The 24537-nt window shown below is 47.8% G+C and overlaps 3 long non-coding RNA genes across 4 annotated transcripts; 2 read left to right on the top strand and 1 right to left on the bottom strand.

The window, feature by feature from the left end:
- The first annotated feature begins 1269 nt into the window (after positions 1-1269).
- LOC132322252 (uncharacterized) lies at positions 1270-4418 on the top strand. The gene is made up of 3 exons (XR_009485058.1): positions 1270-1402; positions 2860-2980; positions 4013-4418. It is a non-coding gene; the product is annotated as an uncharacterized LOC132322252 (long non-coding RNA).
- Positions 4419-4438: 20 nt separating this feature from the next.
- On the top strand, positions 4439-6521 carry LOC132322251 (uncharacterized). Its single transcript, XR_009485057.1, has 3 exons — positions 4439-4622; positions 4982-5099; positions 5477-6521. It is a non-coding gene; the product is annotated as an uncharacterized LOC132322251 (long non-coding RNA).
- A 14042-nt stretch (positions 6522-20563) lies between these two features.
- On the bottom strand, positions 20564-24230 carry LOC132322236 (uncharacterized). Of its 2 annotated transcripts, XR_009485055.1 has the most exons (4): positions 24104-24230; positions 22463-23071; positions 21986-22103; positions 20564-21608 (listed from the first exon to the last, which is right to left on the bottom strand). It is a non-coding gene; the product is annotated as an uncharacterized LOC132322236 (long non-coding RNA). The 2 variants fall into 2 exon arrangements; XR_009485054.1 differs by lacking the exon at positions 24104-24230 and having other exon boundaries at positions 22463-23121.
- Between the last annotated feature and the right edge of the window lie 307 nt (positions 24231-24537).

Here is a 24537-nt window from a genome sequence, read left to right as displayed (position 1 = left end):
AGCGCCCCACTCAGGCCGCGCGCCGCCGGCGCAGCCGCGGCCGTTGCGCCGCGGGCGTTGCGGCCACAGTCGGCGATCGACGCCATGGCGGAGCTGCCGCTGCCCGCCGGGCTCCGCGCCAGCACCTTCCCCGCCAAGCTCTGGCGCCTGGCCAACAGTCCCCGCGTCCGCTCCGTGCGCTGGGACAGCCGGGCCACGGGGCTGCTCATCGACCGCTCCCTCTTCGAGCGAGAGCTGCTCAGCTCGGGCGACGCCCAGAGGGGCGGTGGCGATGGGCGGGCCCCGCTGCCGCACACCTTCCGGGCCACGCAGTTCCGCAGCTTCGTGCGGCAGCTCTACCGCTACGGCTTCCACAAGGTGCCGGGCTGGCTCGGCTCGGCTGCGCCGGGCGATGCCGGAGCCTGGCTACACTACAGCAACCCCTGCTTTCGCCGCGACCGCCCCAACCTCCTGCTGCGCATCAAGCGCCGCAGCGCGGCCAACAGGCAGCGGCCGGCGGCGGGGCGGGAGGGCCGCCGGCGCCCGCCCAGCGGCTCCCAGCAGCTGCCCGGGGCGCGGCCGCTGCCGGACGGGCGGGAGCTGCGCAGCCCCCGGCCCGGCCGCCTGCAGCAGCCCCCCGGGGAGCGGCCGCTGCTCGTCCGGCGCCCGCCCTGCAGCTTCCACCTGCTGCACAGGGACCAGCCGAGGCCGGCCCGGCGGGAGGGGCCGAGCCGCTTCCAGGAGCTCTACGGGGAGCGGCCGCCGCCCGCCGAGCGGGGGGTGCTCGGCATCCCGCCCTGCCATTTCCTCGGGCTCCACGGGGAGCGGCCGCTGCCGCTCGGCCGGGAGGGGCCCCGCAGCCACTTGCAGGAGCTCTACGGGGAGCAGCTGCCTCCGGCCGAGCGCAGCGTACTCGGCATCCATCCCTGCAGCGTCCGGCAGCTCCCCAGGGAGCAGCAGCCCCCAGCCTACGACCCACGAGGTAGGAAAAGACTTGTAGCCTCGCTTTTGCCAAAGGTTAGGAAAAGTGACCCTTTGAAGTAGTTTTCCATAAGGCTCTCTCACTGTCGGCCAGAAGTTGTCAAGCCTACCGGGAAGGGGCACCTAGGAGGCCAAAAGATTCTCTGCCTGGTTTTCCTGGCTGCTTCCCGTGATGTTTGATCCAAGGCAGCACTCGAGCTCTCTGTCCCCCAGCCACATTGTGGAGCCTGACCAACGCGTTTGGATTCTTGCAGCCACCCCGGGCACTTCAGGGCCCAGCGCTCCAGCCGGCAGTGCGGCTTGTGCAGCATCGACGGCCTGCAGCTCAGCACAGAGCGCACCTGGGCAGGAGGGATGGTCGCCAGCAGATCTAGGCCTTGCCGTCGAGAAGATGATTCGGGAGATCAGGATGTCCCTGTCTGAAAGATCTCCCTCTGCTCAGGTAATTGCATTGGATGGGGATAAAAGGGGCTGGACTGAGAGCTTTCAAACGTGGTTACATGGCGGAGAAGCAACGGCTTCTTTAATTGAACTTATTTCATCATGATTTAGTTATTCTTTTTGCTGAAGAAAGATTTCTGAGAGAGGGAATGAAGAAGAATTGAAAAAGAGGTTTTTCTTGCTGGGAAAGATGAGAAGATTGTTTGCAGAATTGCCACTGAAGGCCAAGTGTCCCGTGCAGGGAGGGGCATGCCAGAGGTGCCTCTGTTCCAGCAGCAGGTGTGGGCTGTGCCTCTTTTGGGTGGGAAGGCCAAGGCCAGGCAAGGCAAGGGCAGGACTGCAGCTGTAGCTGCTGCTGTGTGAGCCCTGCCGTGCGTGTATGTGCTCCCAGAGCTGTGGCTGGGGCTGGAGCTGCAGCTCTCTGTCCTTTTGCTGATTATTATACGTGTTGGCCAAAGAATGTCTCTCTTTTTATTCATGTGCTGACCCATTGCCTGCAGTACATTTATGATTATGAGCCAGGGCAGACTCAAGGTGGGGAGAGGGATTTTTTTGGATTTACCAATACCTTTTTCTCAAGTAGCATCACTTTTGTCTTCTGTAAAGTCAGACTTAGCAGTTTTCAGAAGCATTTTATTCCGTAATAAAAGGAAATGTTGCAGGTTCAGAACCATCTTTAGAATCTTGAGGGGTTTTGATGGCTGTGCTGTCGCAGAAGAGATGAATATTCTGGAACTGGTCATAGTGAGAATATCCTTGTGTCCAAAGGTAATTTGCAGGTGTTTCATTGTGGACATTTACTTCCTCGGTGGAATAGAAACACTACCTCGTTTTCTGGCTTTTCCTGTCTTTTTGGTTGGGTTTTTTTCCCGCTGTCCCAATGTCCAGATTTTTGCCCGTGATCACAAATGTGATCCTTGGAATGGCCTGGGTGCATGAATGTTTGCCTGGATCATACCCATGGGGCAGCAGCAGAGGGCTCCAAAAAGCACCACCTCGTGCTGGGTTGTGTGAGCGCTTGGCCGGGGGTGGTGAGACGCCCAAGCAGAAATGTGTGCTTTGTGTGGGGGTTTGCAGCACCCAGCCCTGGGCAGGGCTGGCAGCGAGCTCTGTCCTTGCTGGCAGCAGGGAGAGCCCCTGGCTTTCTGCTGGCTGATTTCTCCCAGCTCTGGCATGAGCCAGGGTCAGAGCTTGAGGGCACGTCCCCTCACTTGGTGTCTTCTGGTTTCCTGTGCGCATGTTTTGTCTCAAAGGTCATTTTGTAAGAGCTTCAGTTTCACCTTGGCCACCTGAATCCTGAGTTTAAAAGGCTGCTCATGTGAACCGTATGGGCAGTGTTCCCTCCTCCGTGCTCCATGTCTTTTGGGAGTGGAGAAGGAGAGTTATCGTATCCCTGATGTGTTTCCAGGAAAATAGTGAGTGATCTTTGGGTTCCTTTCTTTCTGTTTTTCTGCTCAGGACAATGTCAGTGTTGCCCCCGATTCCTCAGGAGGGGAGCCTGTGGACAGAGCTGCAGCAGAGGAAGCTGCATCTGGCACCGAGAGCTGCAGGAACGGTTCCCAGGAGCCCGAGGAGCCTGGTAAGGACAGAGCCCTCACTGGTTTAGAGAGGTGTGAGATGGCTGCTCTGAGCAGGCTTGGTGCTTCCTGGTGCCTTGAGTTCAAATCCTGCACTGGCACAAGCTGCCTTAGCCCTGCCCTCCACACTTCTCCAGAGGTTCTGGCACTGAGTCCTGTGCCGTGGCAAGAGAGCAGGGAATAAAGCCGACCTTGGGGGAGTTGTGTCACCAAGTTGGGTGTCCCAGCTTTGTGCTGAAGTCGGTGGATAAATTTGCTGCTGGCTGACAGGGCAGGCCAGGCTGAGCGACTCTTGAAGGAACAGGGGAAAAAAAGAGCAAAAAGTCAGGCTAGAAGTCCAGATCACTGACTCAGTGTAGTACCAGTCTGCTGGTATTGGTGCTGACCCACCAGAAAAACAAGGAGCAGAACATCAGAGGCCAGCCAAGTGAAACATCACAGTCAGTCCAGTATCAGAATGGAAACTTAAATGAGCCCTGATTAGGGAGACCTAAGAGGAGAGAGGGAGCGCTTTGGATCCATTCCTTAGCCAAGCTGGTGCAGCCTGCAGGCCTCGTAGGGAGCTCTGTCCCTCGCAGCCCTTCCTGCCAGAGCCGACGGTCGAGTTGGAGCAGCTGCTGCTCGCTGCAGGGGGCAGTTGGTAGATGGCCCTGGTAATGGAGCTGGTTCATGACTCAGCTCCCAGCAGCCCTCAGCTTCAGGCATTTCAGTGAGGACTGAGGTCTGTCTGTCAGCACAGAGAAAGAACAAGGCTGGGCTTCTTTGTGGCTCCTGGGGCTCTGTGTGTGTTTCAAGCTCTCGTGGGTGCCCTTTGCACTGCGAGTGCTGAGACTTTATTGAGATCCTTCAGTGTTTTGAAACACGCTTTTGAACACTTGGAATGGTCCCTGTTCTTTTAAGGGCATGCTTCAAATTGCCAAGTAAGAGTCTGCCTTTCAGGCCATCTTTGACAGTCCCTGGTAGAAGGAGAATTGCTGTCCAAGGGAAAGGTGCACAAGGGCCAATATTGACTGAGCGTTCCCTTGGCTTCCCAGATGCCATCTGACCAACATCTCCAGGAGGGCTGCCCTGCGTGGCAGGAGGAGACAGAGGAGAGCCCGTGACCATCGGGCAGGTAGAATTCCTCTGCTTGTAAATATGTTTATAGATTCCTATGATTTTACTTATCAAAGGGTATAGTTCTGTTTACAGATTAGAGTGTTCTGTTTATATGTGCATATATTGATAGATCTGTAGAGTTAAATGGGGATATGTATTCAGTTAGACAAGTGATATATTTTATTATAAATTTACCTTTATAGATTTTCAGAGTTTAAATTTTTTTGTGTAGAGTCCAAAAAAAAAATATAGATGAAGTTTCATTTATAAATGAGTATAGTTATAGAGTAAGAAGGATATGAATGTTTAGATGAATAGGTTGCGGTTTGCCTAGGCCTAGGCTGCATTTTTTACCTCTTTCCCCCTTCACCTGCCTTTCTCACCTCTTGCTTTTCCCCCTGTGCCCCCTGTGTCCCCTCTCCCTGTGCTGGGTCCGAGGTGGCGGCCGGGCCGGCCAGAGCAGCACTTCCAGCCCCGGCTGTCCCTGGAGCGGTGGGAGCTGCCGCTGGCCCCAGGCACTGTCCCCTGAGGAGCTGCTGAAGGACGGTGAGACAGAGGGGGCTGAGGGGGCTGAGGGGGCGGTGGCGCTGAAGGGACGGGGAGCCTGAGCTGCTGCTGGGGCTGGGGGCTGTGGGGCAGCCGAGGCTGATGGTGGCACTGAGGTGACAGGGAAGTGGCACAGGCTGAGGGGCTGGCAGGTCTAAGGGGGACGGGATGGGTCAGAAGGGACTGAGGGGGGTGAGAGGACTGTGAGGGGCTGAAGAAACGGAAGGGGGCTGGGGCTTCAGTGAGAGCATGGCGGGGCTGAGGGGGATGGAGGGGGCCAGCAGGGAGCACAGAGGGCTCCAGGACTGCAGCTCTGCCAGGCCTTGGAACCAATTCCAGAGCCTCCACTTTTTCCCCAGCTGCATGGAAGACCTTGAGGACAGCCAGAGCCTGATGGGAGCCAGCAGAGAGAAGCTGAAGGCCAGCAGCAGGAGCAGGGAATGGGGACCTGCTGCTGCCACCCTGGAGAGAGCTTGGGTGAGGCCACAGGCCCGGGCAGGCAGGGTGGGGCTGAGGGTGGCGTGGGCTGTGGCCGTGGGCACTGCCCGGCGGGGCAGGAGCGGGCCCTGCCCGTGCTGGGGCCGCTCAGCGCAGCTGCCCCGGCCGGCACAGGGGCTGTCCTTGGCCAAGGCAGCTGTGCCGGCAGGGCTCGGCATCTGTGCTGCCTGTGCCTGGCTGCCGGGGCTGCGGGACGGTCCCGCCGCGGCTGCGCTCACCACAGCCTGGCCCGCTCGCCTGCTTTTTCTTTCCAACCCTTCTGGGGAGGCTCTGAGATTTCCTCTTCCGTGATGGAAGTGCAGCTGCTGCCAAGGGAAACGTTCCCGTACTCACTCAGTGTTCCCTTTGCTTGCCAGATGTCCCATCTGCTGTCCCTGTCCAGGAGAGCTGCTCTGCACGGGAGGAGAAGACCGAGGGAGAGGCTTTGAAGATGAGGCAGCTGGGATCCTTCTTCTTTTTGTGCTGTTTAATTATATATGGACTAGCATGGAGTTACTGATAATTACATGCATATTTTCATATGTAGCTTGCTATTTGTATTGGTATATTTCTGTATGTATCTTGTTATTTTTATGAATGTACTCTCTATCTATGTACGTATAGATATATACATACAGGTTTGCAGTTACGTATTTATGTAAATACGTATCTACTTTTTTATGTATGTTGTAATATCTGTGTTTAGTTATTTTTCCATATGTGTACAGCTTTGTAGGTGTTTATATTTATCAATGTAGTTTTCAGTATATATCTTTTAAAACTAGTGTATTGGTATTTGTATTGGTACAGATGCCTATTTTTATATTTTTAATTGTATATTGATGTATTTGTATTTAAATATATTTACATATGTTTCCAGATGCATAGCTGTATATTTGTATGGATACAGTTGGATTGGTATTTAGACTGGTACAGTAATATTTGTATATTTAAAAATAGTTGTGGTTGAAGTATTTATATATATATTTTATATAATCTATAATATTTAATCTATATTTACATCGTTAGATTGTTATAGATTTATTTTTATATATGTTCATGTATGTATGTATTAAATTCTGTTTATAGATGTATAGTTGCATAACTATGGAATTCTTGTTGGGGTATTTAGAGAGGGAATGCATATTTTTGTATTTCTATATGGGGTCTGCATTTGTAGTAATATGTAATAAATTAAGTTGTTAAACGCCTAATTGATCTTTGTGTATAGTGAGTTGCGTATAGTGGAGGCTAGCAATAAATCAAGTTTGGTTAAGTGAACTTGGTTTTTGTATATTTTTACATAGACAGGTTGTAATAATCTAATAAATTGCTGGTTTTACCCTAAATTGAGATCTGTTTAGTTCTGTATTGTCAGCATGGGTGTAGCAGTTTGTAATAAATGACATTTTTCAACTGAAATTGATTCTGGTGGATTTGTGGATCAGCAGTGCGGCTGTGGCAATCTGCAAGAAAAGCCATTTGTCAGCTGCGATGGCTGTTGTGTGATTTGTGCTACCCAAAGCCATGAGCAGATGGAAATGCTGGAGGATTTTGGCCATGGAAATCTCCGGCCATGGCCAGCACATGCCCCACCTGCACTCAGGCTGGGCAAGGGAAGGGCAGATTTGGGCTGGCAGCAGAGCCACGCCTTGGCTCAGAACTCGCTGCAGAGGCCTGCTGAGAAAACTCCGGGACTCCACTGAGAGCAGAACTCCAAGCAGGAGCAACCCTGTCAGGAGCAATCATTCACAAGGAAGAAAAGAGAGAAAATGTGGCCGAGCAGATGTGGGGATACTCTGTGAGTCTGATGAAATGCTCTGAATCACCACTGCCTCGGCACGTCTTCCGCAAAAATATTTTGTTAAAAACTGAACACCTCCCATGAAATACAGATTGCACTTTCCCCTTCACTTCCCTTGCTGTGTGACTGGAGACACTCTCTCCTCATCACTGAGAATTTTTGCCCTTCCGCACCTCCCATTAAATCGAAGATGATGTACTACCACTTGGCACCATAAATGGAAACAGCCCTGCCCTCGTGGCAGTGTTTGCAAAGTCTTCCCTCCTCCTGTCCCCACGTCTCACAGATGGAACCCTCCCCTGCTGTCCAAACTGTGCCTGAGGTGAGTGAGGGCTCCAGGAGCTCCGGAGGGTGCCAGAGCACCGCCCGTGGGAAGGTTTTGCAAGGCTTCCTAAGCACCAGTAAACTCTGGGTTTGCCAATCTTCCCCTGGAATACTGTCCTGCTCAAGAATGATCTTGGAGGGCACTGTGCCTCCAGCTCACTCAAGTAAAGTTTGTTTTCTTCAAGGCTTGAATAGAGGAAATGAAAATTGTCATTTTTAGAGTGAAATTTGGGGGTTGGTGCAGCTGGGTTTCCTCCATTATTCCCTGTGGAAATTAGGGAAAAGCTTTACATTCCCAGCAGAAGCTGACTACCGGCTCACGCTGACCTGAATGGGGCCCAGGTGGGCTTGCTGCACGCTGGTCCAAGGGAAAAGCTGGAACAAAGTCCCCTTTTACTGCAGATGGAGTCTGCACTGTTGCCTCCAGGGCTGTCTGTGGTAAGACACAGCAATCCAGCCAGAAATTGTGGATATGAGAGTTCCAAGACCAACCTGCTTCTGCAGGGTGAGGGACGAGGCCAGTCCAAAAGCCTGGAAGGTGCTCTGGGTTCTGGAGAAGGCCGGGCTGTCCTTGTTCAGGGATGGCTTTCAAAGGGGACCTCACACCTCGTGTTGCTGACCGAGGGCAGCTGGTAGCCTTCCACAAAATGCTTCTTTTGTCCAGCTCTTGGAAAAGTTCCAGCTGGCAACAATTCCTGCTGCTCACACCAGCCCTTTCCAAGCAGGAATGTTGTGGTTTGAGAGGAAGTGAGTTTTTTGGGACGTTGTGGTCAAACTAATAGGTACTCATATTTGAATATTGGTACCCGGTAGAGCCACTGAGGACATGGATACGCCTCTGAGAACACAGGGGGCTTAAAAGCTGAGAACTCCCAGAGAGAAGCTCTCTCTTGGGTTCCGTCAGGGAAGGAGAGATCAGAGCTCCCCTGCCCAGCTCCGAGCTGGGTGGGGGAGGGGAAGCCATGAGGCCTGAGTTGAAGTAGGCCGGGCCTGGGACAGAGAAGGGAGGTGAAGGCCCCTGCAAGATGGAAGGGTGGAGGAAGAGGAAATCGACCACAAGAGAAGCTGAAAAGAATCTTAGATGAGAGGAGGTGATGGAGTGGCCTTTGGCTGGACTTTTTGTGTATTGCCATGGACAGAACCATTTTTCCTGTGACACAGAGACTGCATTTAGGGGGGAGGCAACAGCTTAGAGCCAAGAGAGTGCGGTGATGGGATGTGAAGGAGTGTGTGAACAGAGACGGTGGGTGAGGAGGGTGGTGGTGCCCTCCATCTTCAGGGAAGAAGAAGAAGAAGATGATCTCTGTTCTCGAGACCCCTCGGCCCCAGGGGGTGAAATTTGGGGGGGACAGGTGTCCCAAAAGTGAGAGACTGTGCTCTTTTTAGAACTGGGCAAGGCACCCTTCAAAAAAGAAAACCCTAGAAGCAGCTCTGGTCCATGCGCAGTGGTGAGAGCGCTGGGCATGGAAGGAAGCTGTCACGATGGCAAAATGAGCTCCGGGTGGTGCCACGTGTGACATGGAAACGCAAGAGGTTTCAACTGTGTTTCCAGGAGAAGCCTGTGGTACAAGAGGGACTCCTCTCTCCTTGATAAACTGAGAATTGATTATCTGAAGGGTGGTGGTAGACTGAGAGTGGGTGATCTGAGAGGTGAATGCATTAGAAATTTTGTGGGGGGAGGAGGAATGTTTTTAGAAAGTTTTCATCCTGAGTTCTGTGTGTTTCTTTTATAGTTGTAAGTTAATAAAGTTTTTCCCTTTTATTCCTAAGCTGGAGCTTGCTTTGCTCTATTTCTGATCCCATCTCACAGCACACACCAGGAAGGAAGCATTTTCATGGGGGCACTGGCATTTACCAAGAATTTTGATCTCTTGGTGTTTTGGAGGAAGAAAAGGAAAACAACAAAGCACCTGAAGTCTGCATTGAGGTGAGGTGTACCACAGAGGGCCAAGAGCTCACCAAGGCAAGAGACTCTCCTGTAATTTAAACTGGTATTTCAATAACAACAATAATTTCTCAGTACATGTTGATTTCAGCAGGCACCAGCAGAGTAAGTCAGATTCTCTCTTCTTGTTCTGACCTTTCACATATCACTGAGGAAAGGTGAGGCTGTGTCATTCTCAGTTGGGTTTTTAATTCTTCAGAAGTTAAAACTGAATTCTAGTCAGGTTCATTAACACTGTAATTTACATACTCCTACAATCTTGAAGCCTTTTACATTTGCCTGGAGATTTGAGCTTGTTCCTTGAGAAGAAGAAAAGACCACATATGGGTCTAATCCTTTTTTGATATGAAACAGTTTTTAACAGAAAACGAGGAAAAAAGCCTTTGAACACATCTTTACTTGGAAGAAAGGTGGCTGCTGCAGCAAATACCAGGACAACAAGGCATGAGCTGTCATTCTTTATGGTATTGTGTGTGCATGAAATACTGTTACTAAGCCTCTGTTTTCAAGACTGTAAAACACACAGTGCAATGTGAATCTCTGTTTAATCTCCTCACCAGTACAACCTATGCTGGACTCTGAGAGCCCAGTTTAATTGCTTTAATGCTTCAATCATTCCTGTGAATGTTCAAAAGCCATAAACCATAGCCCTCAGTCTCTGGCAGATACATGGTCTTCAAGGAAAACTTTTTACTAATTTTTTTCCTACCTCTTTTAAAGCTCACTCAGTTCAGTTACTATCAAGAGCTAGAAAGCCAAAGCCTGTGGGAAAGTGCTATTTATTGTAGCAAACATCTGTGTTGTGAGAAAATGTTCTTTAGATAAAATCAGAATTCCAAGGACTCTATCCTCTCCCTTTCTCTTCCCGTTTCCTCTTTTTTTTACCTTTCCTTTCCCCTTTCCCATTCCCTCTTCACTCCTGTGGTCTCTTTTTTGCACAGAGAGAGGTTTTTATAACCCATGCCCTTCAAAGGGATTTACCACCCCTTCATTAGCTCTGCCAGATGCTGTTTGAAGGTGTTCTCTCCGTTCTCTGAGAGGCATCTCTGCATCATCCTGCCCCTGCAGACGCTCTTGCTTGGTGGCAGAGGCTGTCACAGCACTGCCAACAACAACTGTGCAGCCAGAGCTGCAGAATTTGTCATTGCGGGCCTGAAAGTGCCAGCCCTGGATGGAAACATCAGTAGGGGCTCATGCTCTGCCTCCCCGTGCTGACAAATCCCTGGAATCCCTCCTGCTGTGCTCTGTGGCAGCACTGCCAGAGGAGGCAGAGGATGTGACAAATCCTTAGGGACACCTCGGGCTGGCTCTGGGCAGCAGGACCTTCCCTTAGCCCATGGTCAGTTCTGCAGACAGGTATGGCCACGCTCCTCAAAACACTCCTTGCTTTTTGGGGGAAATCCCTTCAGCTTTAGTCATTTAAGGCTCTGGAAGGGGCCAAAGACTCAACACTCTTCTTCTGATAAAGCAGACGATGGGCAGTTCTTCAGCCCATGGAACTAAAACTAAATTCTTTTGGCCTAAGTAGCTCCCAAGCACATCTTTTGTGAGGGAATTACTTTCCCACACATGGGGCACTTTCCCTCTTTTGCTGCTAAGAAAATCCCCGTGATGCAAACAGCCCCAGGATGTTTTCATGAATAGCTCAGGAAACAGCTCTCAATCAACCTCTTGAGGAAAGCAAAGTGTGTTTTCTAATGTAACCAATTAGTTTGAGTTTTGAATGTTTTGCATTTACAACTGAGGCCCCGTAAGCAATTCTAATTGTTGTCAGTAGGTGAGGTACTTCTGAACAAAGAAATAAGTTTTACATGGCATTTCCTAATGGATAATGGTCATAAAAAAGAATGGATGTTTGGAAAGTGTGTTATTATAATGGGGTATGTTCAAGGTGTCTCACACACACACACACACACACACACACACACACACTCGCCCTTATTCTTTTGTTTTATAAATACATAGTTCTAAGAATTTTTAACTCTTATTTGGTTTAAAAGGTCAAAGAGTCAATAGTAAACCCCTGTCTAGCCTCCTGGACCTCGGTTCTGGCCATCCAGGGCCATAGGGTGCCACCTCAAAAGGTATTTTTCAGTCAAGAGTAGCAGACATAGGCTCCAAGGCACCAACCTTCCCTCTTTGGTATCATCACCAATAGAAATTAGTTCCTTCTAGTTCCCAAATGTCAAAAATTTTGTATTTTTTCATGCAAACTATGATGACTTTTGCTGATGTTTGTAACATTTCACAGGGCCAAAGAGGATTAAGATTTCTGAAGTTTTACCAAAGAGAGATGCAAATGTCACAGCAAGCATGGCAAGGGTGAAGGTTGAATCACCCTGAAAAAACCTTCTCTTGCTGAAGTATCCATAGAATCACAGCTTGATCCGGAGTGCACCGGTACCACCTTACCCTGTCCATGAGCCATCCTGGAAATGCAGAGCATGCCAGCCCCAGGTCTGGTCCTAGTGCCCGTTCTTATGCACAATTGTCTCCAAAGTCTGCAGCAGCATGGTAGGAAAATTAATCCTCAAACACCAGCGGTTTCTGACCAAAAAGGAGACAGACAAGTCCTTTTTGGCTTTATTTGAAAGCCAAAAAGGAGAGGCCATGGGGCATTCCCCTGGGATCTCTCAAATTTCTGGAAGACACAGCCTCCTTTTTGTCCTCAATTCCTGGCCCCATTTCCCTTCTCTCTTTCCCCATTGGCTGAGGTACTTGAGAGGTACAGACTCCCTGACACACCTGACACCAAAGATTTCCCTCTAATGTATAACCCTCCCTTTTATTTTTTAATTCTTATGGTATTTAGGGGTTTTTCTTCCCCATTGTTTCTTTCATCTTTCAATGTCTAATTTCGTTTATCAGCAAACCTAAAGTTGATTTGTAAAAGCAAATCTCTTTTTCCATTCATCATTCAGTGGAATCCCTCCCATTGTTTCTTTTATCTCCCAATGCTAGTTTTATCTACCAGCAGACCCACAGCTTGTTTGTAAAGACAAATCTGCTATTCCTCTCACTAGCTATCCCCTAACTTGCCTTTCTGGGCAAACACAGAGGTTTCAGTTGCCACCTTTCAGAGACAGGAGCCTGCCAGACCAGGTTGAGCATTCAGCAATGTCTACTTGAATTATCTAAAGTTTTCAGTCCAGAAGCCCAAGCTTATGAAGTGTGATTCCTCATTTGATTTCCTATATTCAAAACTGATTATTCAGATCTACTCATGAGACTGTTCTCAAGATCTGTTGAGGACATGGAATGGTTTGGAAAGCAAACTAAGAAACAAGGTGCAAAACAAAAATTTTATAGGGCCAGGGAGAAAATGCTAAGGGGGAAAAGGGCAATTGTGTTTTTATTGCACTGCTAGTAGCTAGAACTTGTAATTGCTGTGGGGTACTTAATAGTTTTTTCAGGTTGACAAATTTAGTCAAAAGTTTATTACCTCATTCCTGAAGCTGCACACTTGAAATTCTTCAAGTTCTTACATCCCCAGGGAGTCCTGTATGCAAAATAATTGAAAACACATTCTGTATCAGAAAGGAGAAATAGATCTAAGCATCCTTGCAAGCATTGTATATACTCATAAATTCTCAAACTACTAGGTTAATTCCTGAGACATTTTTTATCTTTTGCTCCTGTGCTTATTGTTGTCTTATTTAATATTCTGTTCCCACTTGCAACCTACATTAATCCTATCTCACTGCTGTGCAATAATAAAGCAAAAAGTTACTTAAGGGATGAAAAGAGTCTATTCCTCACTATCTTGCATAAGGATGAAAAGGGAACATTTCAGGGACTTCAACAACTCATTTCTCTTAATAATACCCAAAAAAAAACCCCCAGAAGATCAGCAAGGTTTAAATACTCCACAAATTCTAGTTCAAGTAAGAAGCTCACAAAGGGCACTAAGCCACAGAGACATGTGCACGCCATGACCTCATCTCACAAAAATGAACCTGCTTTTCACCACCAGCCAGTTCAGAGACCCAAACTCCTTCCCCAGCCCCAGGTGAAAGCAGTGTCAAGGCACAGGAACCAGGAAATGTCCCAGGACGCAGAGATAGTGCTGCCAACAGCGCTGGCTCAAACACACTGAAGTTAAGCTGTTGCTGTACAGCTAGGTTTGTGAAACCTGGGACTGCTAGGTTTCATGGTCCTGGCTGCATTTTTCACAGCAGCCACTTCAGTACAGGACCTGGTGTAGTGAAAAGTTCTGGAGTTCTGTTTCCTGTCTCATAAATTCCTATTTCTCTTCTTTTTTAAGACACCCACAACTTGACACACCTCAGGAGGCAACACTAAATTGCAACCAGTTCGCAAAGTGAGCTTGTAAAATATGCTACACGTTTACATTATGTCCTATGGGGATTTCCAACCTCTAAACTGTATTTTTCCAGGTAAAAATGCCTGTCAATTAAAAAGCTGAAATTTGGCCAGTTTTAACTATGGAGGAGAATACCTTCTGTCCCAGACCACCGTCCAAACACACCCTTGCTTGTATACAGCTCTTGTACCTTTTGGGTATCTTGACTGCAGAATTAAAACATCCAAGAACAGGGGTACAAATACAAACACTTATGTAAACAACTAACAGCTGGAAGCAATTAGGAAATTGTTGGGGTTTTTTTAATTGTATAGGAAGAATTACCACAGCAGCAGTAGAAATCACCTTTCTACAGGCTCTCACAACTACAAGTAGCTACTAGGTGTGAAATCTAGTTGTTACCTGCCTCCAATAGCATGTGGAACTGCTATAGGAAAACATCACAGACACGTTTTCTTCTCTTTTTCTTTCAGTTCCAAAGAGAGTCGTAAAACCTGTCAGGCTCCCTGGGTAGCTATGTTAACACTAAAAACACTGAGCAGCAGAAATGATTGCAATCACTCCACTACAAACTTCCACAGAGGAGGGCAATCATACAGATCAGCGTATGGTCAAATTGCCCCCTAATTCTCATCATTTCTATCTTCTCTGGATACCCTCACTTTGTATTTCTGTTTCTCAGTCAGCACAGAACTGAGAGCTGCAAGAAAAAGAGAAAGAAACATGAAGAGTCCTTGGGTAAGGGAAATACTGGACTGTCAGGAACTAAGAATAGTTGATAGCAGCTATTTTTTTTTTTTTTACTCTCTACCAGTGTCCCTTTCAGGCATCATGTTAGCGTGACTTAGAATTTTGCAGCTAAATGCAATGGGTGCAATTTGAGAGGCCTACAAGAAAAAACCTTATCAGAATTTTTTCCCCCAAGTGACAGGTGCAAACTACAAAATGAAAGGGCCTACAGAAATTTAAAATTTTCTAATTTAAGAAAAATAAAGTATTAGCATCAGATTCCAAGGGGATAGAGATAGAGGAGCAGCAAGGAAATGCTCCCAGAAAAGTTTTCTGGCATGAAGAGACAAGCCAGCCACGGGAACAGGAGAGATCCGCTTCTTTTAAAATGTGTGCATTACTGAATGCAAGATCCATTGGCCCTTTCAGCTTCTGTTTTTAACAAAAAGTAAGGTATTAACTTGTGTTTATGAAGACTATTATTGGACTTTCCTGTTTTTGAGACAGCTTCTGAGCAAAATACAAAGAAACTAACATTACATGTTAGTAAACGCAGCATTTAGAATAGCAGCTAAATAGTCCTATCTCATAGTTAAGTGTTCAATTCTTCATAAATTGTGATAAAGTCCGTGAAATGCAGTACCTAAACCACTTAAAACCCACCTACACCTCAGAAATCCACCTATACCTGCTTTTGTAACTAATATTTTCCACTCCATTCCCTATCCCTTCTCTCACCACAGTCGTCAAGCCCTGAGGCAGGCACAAGCCAACTTCTCACCTCAGCTGCTGTTAGCAATTACCAAGACCTTTTTGGTAATTACCTGAGCACTTGCCCCACCCACCAGCTGTAGGTCCCTGACTGCTGGGAGAACAGGTCTGAAGTGCAGACCCAAACACCCTCACCCCAGGAAAAGAAAAAGAAAACCAACAAAAAGTTACAACTTTTCTAAATAATCTGAGATTAGTAAAAGATCAGGACATGGACAGACTTGTTTATTCCCTTTAGGCCAATCAGGAAAAGTTAATATCCTTCTCTGCGAAAGGAAGACAGGGTTTGTTTTTTTTGAAGCAGGAGCATGTTTTCTCAGTCCAGTTTCCTTCCTCTCGTGTCCCTGCTCCCCAGGAGGCCATTCACGAGGCATATATATAAATACCTATGTCTGAAAACACACCTACATGGGTGCATGACTTGCACTAGAGCAATTTAAAGCATAGTTTTTATTGCACAAAGATGCAGAAATCTGTTCTAGAAGAGGCACATCTTATGGAGCTGTAAGAACCCTGCCAGCACATCTGCTGCCAAAGCAACAATTCCAGCTCTGCAATGGCTTAAGTGGGCTGAGATGGAAGCCTTTCTTCATCAATGCATAAACCACAACAAAGCGGTGACATGCATAAATCACAACAAGGCGGTGACATGCATAAACCACAACAAGCCTTTTCCCCAAGTTTGAAGGTTTGGGAAGCAGCTTTGCCTGCAGAGGGCACACAGAAGCACGACATGTCTGCCTACCGGGCACCCACAATTTCTACTCGATCATTATCACTGCTCGGGTCCCTAAGCAAGCTGGCAGTGTATGACAGGTTATCCGTCCTGCACAGAAAGTCACAGAAAGGAGAAGAGAGGAAGAAAACACAGAAGATTACAATGTAAAAGAAGTTGAAGTAGTGTGGTAAGGATTGAGGATTAAGGACAGAAATAAGAAGAGAGCATAGCCTTTAATTGTAAAGTCCTGACAGGAAACTGCAAGTACTTGCATAAATGAGTTCACCACCCAGACTTGCATGCTTCTCCACATTACCATTATTTCAATAATTTTGCTTCCTAGAAAGGCTGCCAGGTCTCCAGTAGCAGTCCTACCTCCCTTCCAGCAGCCTGCATCTTGGCAGAGAGTTGAAAACAGATCAGGGCTTACCTTTTATGCTATAAGCATTCAAGACAGCCAAAGAGCTTCGAGGAAAAAGGCCATACTGAGTGCCCAGGACAAAGAGATTTTAAGAATTGGGAAATAGGAAATATTGACTGAGGGTCACAGTTGTGTTGAGGTTTAGCCTTTCAAAGGTTTGTTACTTTTCTGCTGAAAACTGCAGGTGAGAAAGCCTAGGCAGAAAAGGGAAGGAGAAGCCATGTAAACAAACCCATAGTTGTATACAAGGACAGAAGAAGATTTCATCTTCACCAGGCTGAAGAGAGTAGTTTTATTATTAGAAAAAACAAAAGCAAAAGCACCCCAAGTTAAATTTAAATATTCTCCCACATCATTTAGACATTATGACAAGAAAGATGCACTATTAGACTACTGCAGTAAATTAGTGAGTTAGGAACAACAAACAGGGCACATGTTAGTAGTATCTATACATTTATCATTGGAAAGATGAGCAATTACAATCTGCATCCCAGCTCATGCTCAGTATTTACTACAATCTCAAATAACAATCAAGTCAAACATAACAGATGACTGATGGTCCTACCTTCTGCATTCCATACACAGCCAAGGGTGGCAGCAGTCACAGCTCTGTTCTCCTGAGCCCACCCCACACTGCAGCTCTTCCAGCCACGCCAGCATGGGACGGGCCGCAGGGGCACAGCCTGAGCCTGAGCCTGGCACCAAAGCGCATTTGCCCTCAGGTGATGCTGGCTCTGCACTCTTCCACAACTTCTCTGCCTTCTCGAGGAGCGAAGCAAACCCCACCACAGCTACAAAAGCCGATGCTTAGCAAAGTTTTCCCTTACCAGCTTGGACGAGCCAACTCCGGCAGACTCCGCAGAGCCTCCGTCCCGGAGCGCCAGCCACAGCTACCCTGCTCTCCTTTCATCAGATCCAGTAACACCCACCTACACCCATTTAAAAGGGTCATTCTCAACCTGAGAGCCAGTCGGGTCTAAGTAGTGATGATAGTTAAAAGTGATGATAATTAAAATCACCTGAGTAACAGCTGGGGTGACTTAGCTCCCTGGTTTGGACAGGCCCATTTGGTGTCCTTGTGCAGTGGGGCAGTCGCTGCCCCGGCACTGGCAGGGGCTGGAGGGCAGCTGGGAGCCTTTCCCAGCACATGGCAGCTTCTGCAGCTCTGGTAGCCGGGGCATGTCCTCTGTCTTCTGGAAACCTGGCACCACAGCGAGGATTCTCAGATAGCCTTGGGCTGGCATCTCTGATTTTTTTGCAGTTAGTCTGTCTTAGGTCTGAGAGCAACAAAAGGGCTTTTTTACCCCTGCTGCCAGTATGGCAGCAACTGCTCAGGCCACTTTTCCCTGCAGTCCTGACCTGCCCAGAGACCTGCAAGATCTGTAATTATTATTTGACGTACTCTCATTAGTGTTGTCTATTGACAACATTTCCATACAAATAGGACTGGGTTGGGTTGTTTTCCAATAAGCTCATGTGCCTGCCTAACAGAGATTTCTTTCTAAATTCTTCACTAAAATTTTTGCAGTGAAGTCATTCAGGAGAAGTTTACCCATCTTTACCTCCACCAAGACATGCCCCCTGCACACTTTGGTGATAACCATGAAAAGAGCAAAAAGCTTCATAAAATGTAGTCTCAATTGCCCAGGATGACTGGCCAAGCACACTTGGAGCTGCTCCAAGCCTGTGCCCTTGAGTCTCTGCATTTGTCACACAGGACGCTCACCCAAGATGTAAATGTTTCTCTTCCACCAGCTCAGCTTCTGCACTACCCACACGTTCAAAGCGACGCTTCTTGCCACAAGACACAGAACTGCACCTAAGCAACCCCCAAACACCAAGGTTAAAACAGAGAGGAAGGCAAATTCCCCATGAACGTCCTTGATGTGCTAAACACTATTGAATTCTATCAGAAAATGTATCTGGTGCTTCTTATAATGGATGATGCTGCTAGGAGACAACAGAGACACAACCAGATACATGCATGGTAAATACATGCAGATTTGTTTCTTGTCTGTATTAGATCTTTCCTTTTCTGATCTGAAAAACAGTAATAAATCAACACTTTTGATAAAGAAAGATGGGATATAGAAAGATGGGGTCGATTGAAGAGGTGTTTTAAAAGATCCTTTATTGCAAAATCAGTCTCAAGTATGTTCAAGGCCTTGGGAGCTCTCTATGCTTGCATTTCCCACAACTTCCAAGCAGCTAAGTGAAAAAATCTTGTTAGTTCACAAAGCACAATATTGCTGCCTCAAGCAAGAACATGCAGGCCAGAAATATCGATCTATGTGCAAAACACGTTCACTCTCCTGTGAAAATTTTAAATTTAATAAAGGCCAAAATAAGACAAGGACCACAGAACAAGGGTTATTACAGCTGGGTGCATTTGGGCACTCAGCCAAGAACACTGTGTAATCTTCAGGGATACCCCTTAAATACCTTTCCATTACGTCAGATTGTTGCATATTCATAGACCCTTATGCATAGACAACTTTTCCCCCAAACTAGTTTACATGTTCCGAGAATTGTTTAGCATGGCTCCTCCTTGGGTCTGTCTTTTTAGAGCATGCTTATTCCTTGGTTGTGGTTTTAGTCCATTCTTATCATCTCCAGTTTTAGGGCCTTGGTCTACACCGTCTTCAGACAGTGAGTGCTGATAGTTGGCACTTCTGTAGCAGGTGTTTTCTTCCTATGTTCATTGGACATTATCCCATTTGAGCAGGCATTTTAACACAAGCATACTCATATCAGCTATTTCACTACTATGTCTAAGCTTAACAACAGAAAGAAAACTTTATCTTTCTAAAAAAGTTACTTTAACATCACACACATAGAATCTATTTCAATATTTGCAAAAAGCCAATATTATAATACTATGTATATAACAATCTATTTGTAATATAGGTGAAAGAAGGCACACTTTTCTAAATAACTACTGGCTTTGGTAATGGCTAAAGATAATGTAGATTGGGCATACTCAAGCTGGCTCCTCTAAAAGCCAGGGTCCTTGTTCCCTTCAGCGTGCTCAGCACGACCCTCAACTCCATGGTGCTGTGCAACTGAACCAGCAGGACAGGGACCTTTGCAGCCTGAGCTGCCCTTGTTCCTCTCTGCCCGTACACAGAACACAGCACAGAAGAGAACGGCAGCAGGGCCCTGCGTGTCCCCGTGTGCAAGGGTGACGTTATGATGCTTGTATCCCCATTCGTGTGTTCTGTTTATGCTGGATATCATGTTCTGTGCCTTCAAGACTGGCTCTGAAGAGTGAATGTTTAGCTTTGGTTTTGCTATCAGCCGCTCCCCTACGGCTGGCGGGACACACAGACGGGGCAGTACATAGTGCTGTTTTTGCTTTTTGCTTGGCTTTTCGCTTTGCTCTTGCTCTTGCTTCTGCTTTGCTTCTGCTTTGCTCTTGCTTTTTGCTTCTGCTCGTTCATTAGTTTAGCTAAGCAGTCCAAATTTTTCCTGGACTGTTTCTCCCTTCCCCTTTTTGGACCTACTCAAACCTGCTCTGGACTGGGACCTGGGAAACACCGAGAGTTTGCCCCCGGTGGCTGCAGCAGCTACCCCAGCACTGGAGGGACTGATAACAGAGCAAGCAGCCGCAAGAGAGACTTTCTGAATTTGTCATCTTTTTCAGAGCGGTGAAAGAGTGGTGTCATCCGCTATTGTTCATTTTGTGTGCTGGGGCGTGCTTGGTATGTTAAACAAACAGGTTCCTTCCACTTCTCTCCGAGGAATCCTTCCCAAACTAGTAGGGGGGAGGACCCGTGTGGCCTTGCTTTCTGGAGGGGCCCTCTTTTGGAGGTTTTCTCCCAAATTTGTCCCAAACCAGGACACGTGGTCACTCATCATGGAAATGAGAAATGCCCCAAAGCCAATGTCTGTTTAAAAGAGAATACATTACAGATTGCTAGAACTGAACTGCTTAGATACAGTGACCACTGCCTGTTTCAAGGTGGCTACAGAATCACAGCCTTGCTGACCCTCTATCTAAACAGAGAAATGTCCATTTCAGCTGCCACAATTGAGTATGTTACAGGTTTCTAAGTGCTGCCTACATATCTCTGTGAGTATCTGTATGAAAAGAACCAAACATGGACTGAATTCCCTGCATATCTGCAGAGCAGGAGTTGACCACTCAGTGGAGTCCCGGAGTTTTCTCAGCAGGCCTCTGCAGCGAGTTCTGAGCCAAGGCGTGGCTCTGCTGCCAGCCCAAATCTGCCCTTCCCTTGCCCAGCCTGAGTGCAGGTGGGGCATGTGCTGGCCATGGCCGGAGATTTCCATGGCCAAAATCCTCCAGCATTTCCATCTGCTCATGGCTTTGGGTAGCACAAATCACACAACAGCCATCGCAGCTGACAAATGGCATTTCTTGCAGATTGCCACAGCCGCACTGCTGATCCACAAATCCACCAGAATCAATTTCAGTTGAAAAATGTCATTTATTACAAACTGCTACACCCATGCTGACAATACAGAACTAAACAGATCTCAATTTAGGGTAAAACCAGCAATTTATTAGATTATTACAACCTGTCTATGTAAAAATATACAAAAACCAAGTTCACTTAACCAAACTTGATTTATTGCTAGCCTCCACTATACGCAACTCACTATACACAAAGATCAATTAGGCGTTTAACAACTTAATTTATTACATATTACTACAAATGCAGACCCCATATAGAAATACAAAAATATGCATTCCCTCTCTAAATACCCCAACAAGAATTCAATAGTTATGCAACTATACATCTATAAACAGAATTTAATACATACATACATGAACATATATAAAAATAAATCTATAACAATCTAACGATGTAAATATAGATTAAATATTATAGATTATATAAAATATATATATAAATACTTCAACCACAACTATTTTTAAATATACAAATATTACTGTACCAGTCTAAATACCAATCCAACTGTATCCATACAAATATACAGCTATGCATCTGGAAACATATGTAAATATATTTAAATACAAATACATCAATATACAATTAAAAATATAAAAATAGGCATCTGTACCAATACAAATACCAATACACTAGTTTTAAAAGATATATACTGAAAACTACATTGATAAATATAAACACCTACAAAGCTGTACACATATGGAAAAATAACTAAACACAGATATTACAACATACATAAAAAAGTAGATACGTATTTACATAAATACGTAACTGCAAACCTGTATGTATATATCTATACGTACATAGATAGAGAGTACATTCATAAAAATAACAAGATACATACAGAAATATACCAATACAAATAGCAAGCTACATATGAAAATATGCATGTAATTATCAGTAACTCCATGCTAGTCCATATATAATTAAACAGCACAAAAAGAAGAAGGATCCCAGCTGCCTCATCTTCAAAGCCTCTCCCTCGGTCTTCTCCTCCCGTGCAGAGCAGCTCTCCTGGACAGGGACAGCAGATGGGACATCTGGCAAGCAAAGGGAACACTGAGTGAGTACGGGAACGTTTCCCTTGGCAGCAGCTGCACTTCCATCACGGAAGAGGAAATCTCAGAGCCTCCCCAGAAGGGTTGGAAAGAAAAAGCAGGCGAGCGGGCCAGGCTGTGGTGAGCGCAGCCGCGGCGGGACCGTCCCGCAGCCCCGGCAGCCAGGCACAGGCAGCACAGATGCCGAGCCCTGCCGGCACAGCTGCCTTGGCCAAGGACAGCCCCTGTGCCGGCCGGGGCAGCTGCGCTGAGCGGCCCCAGCACGGGCAGGGCCCGCTCCTGCCCCGCCGGGCAGTGCCCACGGCCACAGCCCACGCCACCCTCAGCCCCACCCTGCCTGCCCGGGCCTGTGGCCTCACCCAAGCTCTCTCCAGGGTGGCAGCAGCAGGTCCCCATTCCCTGCTCCTGCTGCTGGCCTTCAGCTTCTCTCTGCTGGCTCCCATCAGGCTCTGGCTGTCCTCAAGGTCTTCCATGCAGCTGGGGAAAAAGTGGAGGCTCTGGAATTGGTTCCAAGGCCTGGCAGAGCTGCAGTCCTGGAGCCCTCTGTGCTCCCTGCTGGCCCCCTCCATCCCCCTCAGCCCCGCCATGCTCTCACTGAAGCCCCAGCCCCCTTCCGTTTCTTCAGCCCCTCACAGTCCTCTCACCCCCCTCAGTCCCTTCTGACCCATCCCGTCCCCCTTAGACCTGCCAGCCCCTCAGCCTGTGCCACTTCCCTGTCACCTCAGTGCCACCATCAGCCTCGGCTGCCCCACAGCCCCCAGCCCCAGCAGCAGCTCAGGCTCCCCGTCCCTTCAGCGCCACCGCCCCCTCAGCCCCCTCAGCCCCCTCTGTCTCACCGTCCTTCAGCAGCTCCTCAGGGGACAGTGCCTGGGGCCAGCGGCAGCTCCCACCGCTCCAGGGACAGCCGGGGCTGGAAGTGCTGCTCTGGCCGGCCCGGCCGCCACCTCGGACCCAGCACAGGGAGAGGGGACACAGGGGGCACAGGGGGAAAAGCAAGAGGTGAGAAAGGCAGGTGAAGGGGGAAAGAGGTAAAAATGCAGCCTAGGCCTAGGCAAACCGCAACCTATTCATCTAAACATTCATATCCTTCTTACTCTATAACTATACTCATTTATAAATGAAACTTCATCTATATTTTTTTTTTGGACTCTACACAAAAAAATTTAAACTCTGAAAATCTATAAAGGTAAATTTATAATAAAATATATCACTTGTCTAACTGAATACATATCCCCATTTAACTCTACAGATCTATCAATATATGCACATATAAACAGAACACTCTAATCTGTAAACAGAACTATACCCTTTGATAAGTAAAATCATAGGAATCTATAAACATATTTACAAGCAGAGGAATTCTACCTGCCCGATGGTCACGGGCTCTCCTCTGTCTCCTCCTGCCACGCAGGGCAGCCCTCCTGGAGATGTTGGTCAGATGGCATCTGGGAAGCCAAGGGAACGCTCAGTCAATATTGGCCCTTGTGCACCTTTCCCTTGGACAGCAATTCTCCTTCTACCAGGGACTGTCAAAGATGGCCTGAAAGGCAGACTCTCACTTGGCAATTTGAAGCATGCCCTTAAAAGAACAGGGACCATTCCAAGTGTTCAAAAGCGTGTTTCAAAACACTGAAGGATCTCAATAAAGTCTCAGCACTCGCAGTGCAAAGGGCACCCACGAGAGCTTGAAACACACACAGAGCCCCAGGAGCCACAAAGAAGCCCAGCCTTGTTCTTTCTCTGTGCTGACAGACAGACCTCAGTCCTCACTGAAATGCCTGAAGCTGAGGGCTGCTGGGAGCTGAGTCATGAACCAGCTCCATTACCAGGGCCATCTACCAACTGCCCCCTGCAGCGAGCAGCAGCTGCTCCAACTCGACCGTCGGCTCTGGCAGGAAGGGCTGCGAGGGACAGAGCTCCCTACGAGGCCTGCAGGCTGCACCAGCTTGGCTAAGGAATGGATCCAAAGCGCTCCCTCTCTCCTCTTAGGTCTCCCTAATCAGGGCTCATTTAAGTTTCCATTCTGATACTGGACTGACTGTGATGTTTCACTTGGCTGGCCTCTGATGTTCTGCTCCTTGTTTTTCTGGTGGGTCAGCACCAATACCAGCAGACTGGTACTACACTGAGTCAGTGATCTGGACTTCTAGCCTGACTTTTTGCTCTTTTTTTCCCCTGTTCCTTCAAGAGTCGCTCAGCCTGGCCTGCCCTGTCAGCCAGCAGCAAATTTATCCACCGACTTCAGCACAAAGCTGGGACACCACACTTGGTGACACAACTCCCCCAAGGTCGGCTTTATTCCCTGCTCTCTTGCCACGGCACAGGACTCAGTGCCAGAACCTCTGGAGAAGTGTGGAGGGCAGGGCTAAGGCAGCTTGTGCCAGTGCAGGATTTGAACTCAAGGCACCAGGAAGCACCAAGCCTGCTCAGAGCAGCCATCTCACACCTCTCTAAACCAGTGAGGGCTCTGTCCTTACCAGGCTCCTCGGGCTCCTGGGAACCGTTCCTGCAGCTCTCGGTGCCAGATGCAGCTTCCTCTGCTGCAGCTCTGTCCACAGGCTCCCCTCCTGAGGAATCGGGGGCAACACTGACATTGTCCTGAGCAGAAAAACAGAAAGAAAGGAACCCAAAGATCACTCACTATTTTCCTGGAAACACATCAGGGATACGATAACTCTCCTTCTCCACTCCCAAAAGACATGGAGCACGGAGGAGGGAACACTGCCCATACGGTTCACATGGGCAGCCTTTTAAACTCAGGATTCAGGTGGCCAAGGTGAAACTGAAGCTCTTACAAAATGACCTTTGAGACAAAACATGCGCACAGGAAACCAGAAGACACCAAGTGAGGGGACGTGCCCTCAAGCTCTGACCCTGGCTCATGCCAGAGCTGGGAGAAATCAGCCAGCAG

Source organism: Haemorhous mexicanus, chromosome Z (genome assembly GCF_027477595.1).
Source record: "Haemorhous mexicanus isolate bHaeMex1 chromosome Z, bHaeMex1.pri, whole genome shotgun sequence".
NCBI lineage: Eukaryota > Metazoa > Chordata > Aves > Passeriformes > Fringillidae > Haemorhous > Haemorhous mexicanus.
Note: the sequence above shows the minus strand (reverse complement) of the source record. Positions and strands in the feature narration are given on the sequence as shown.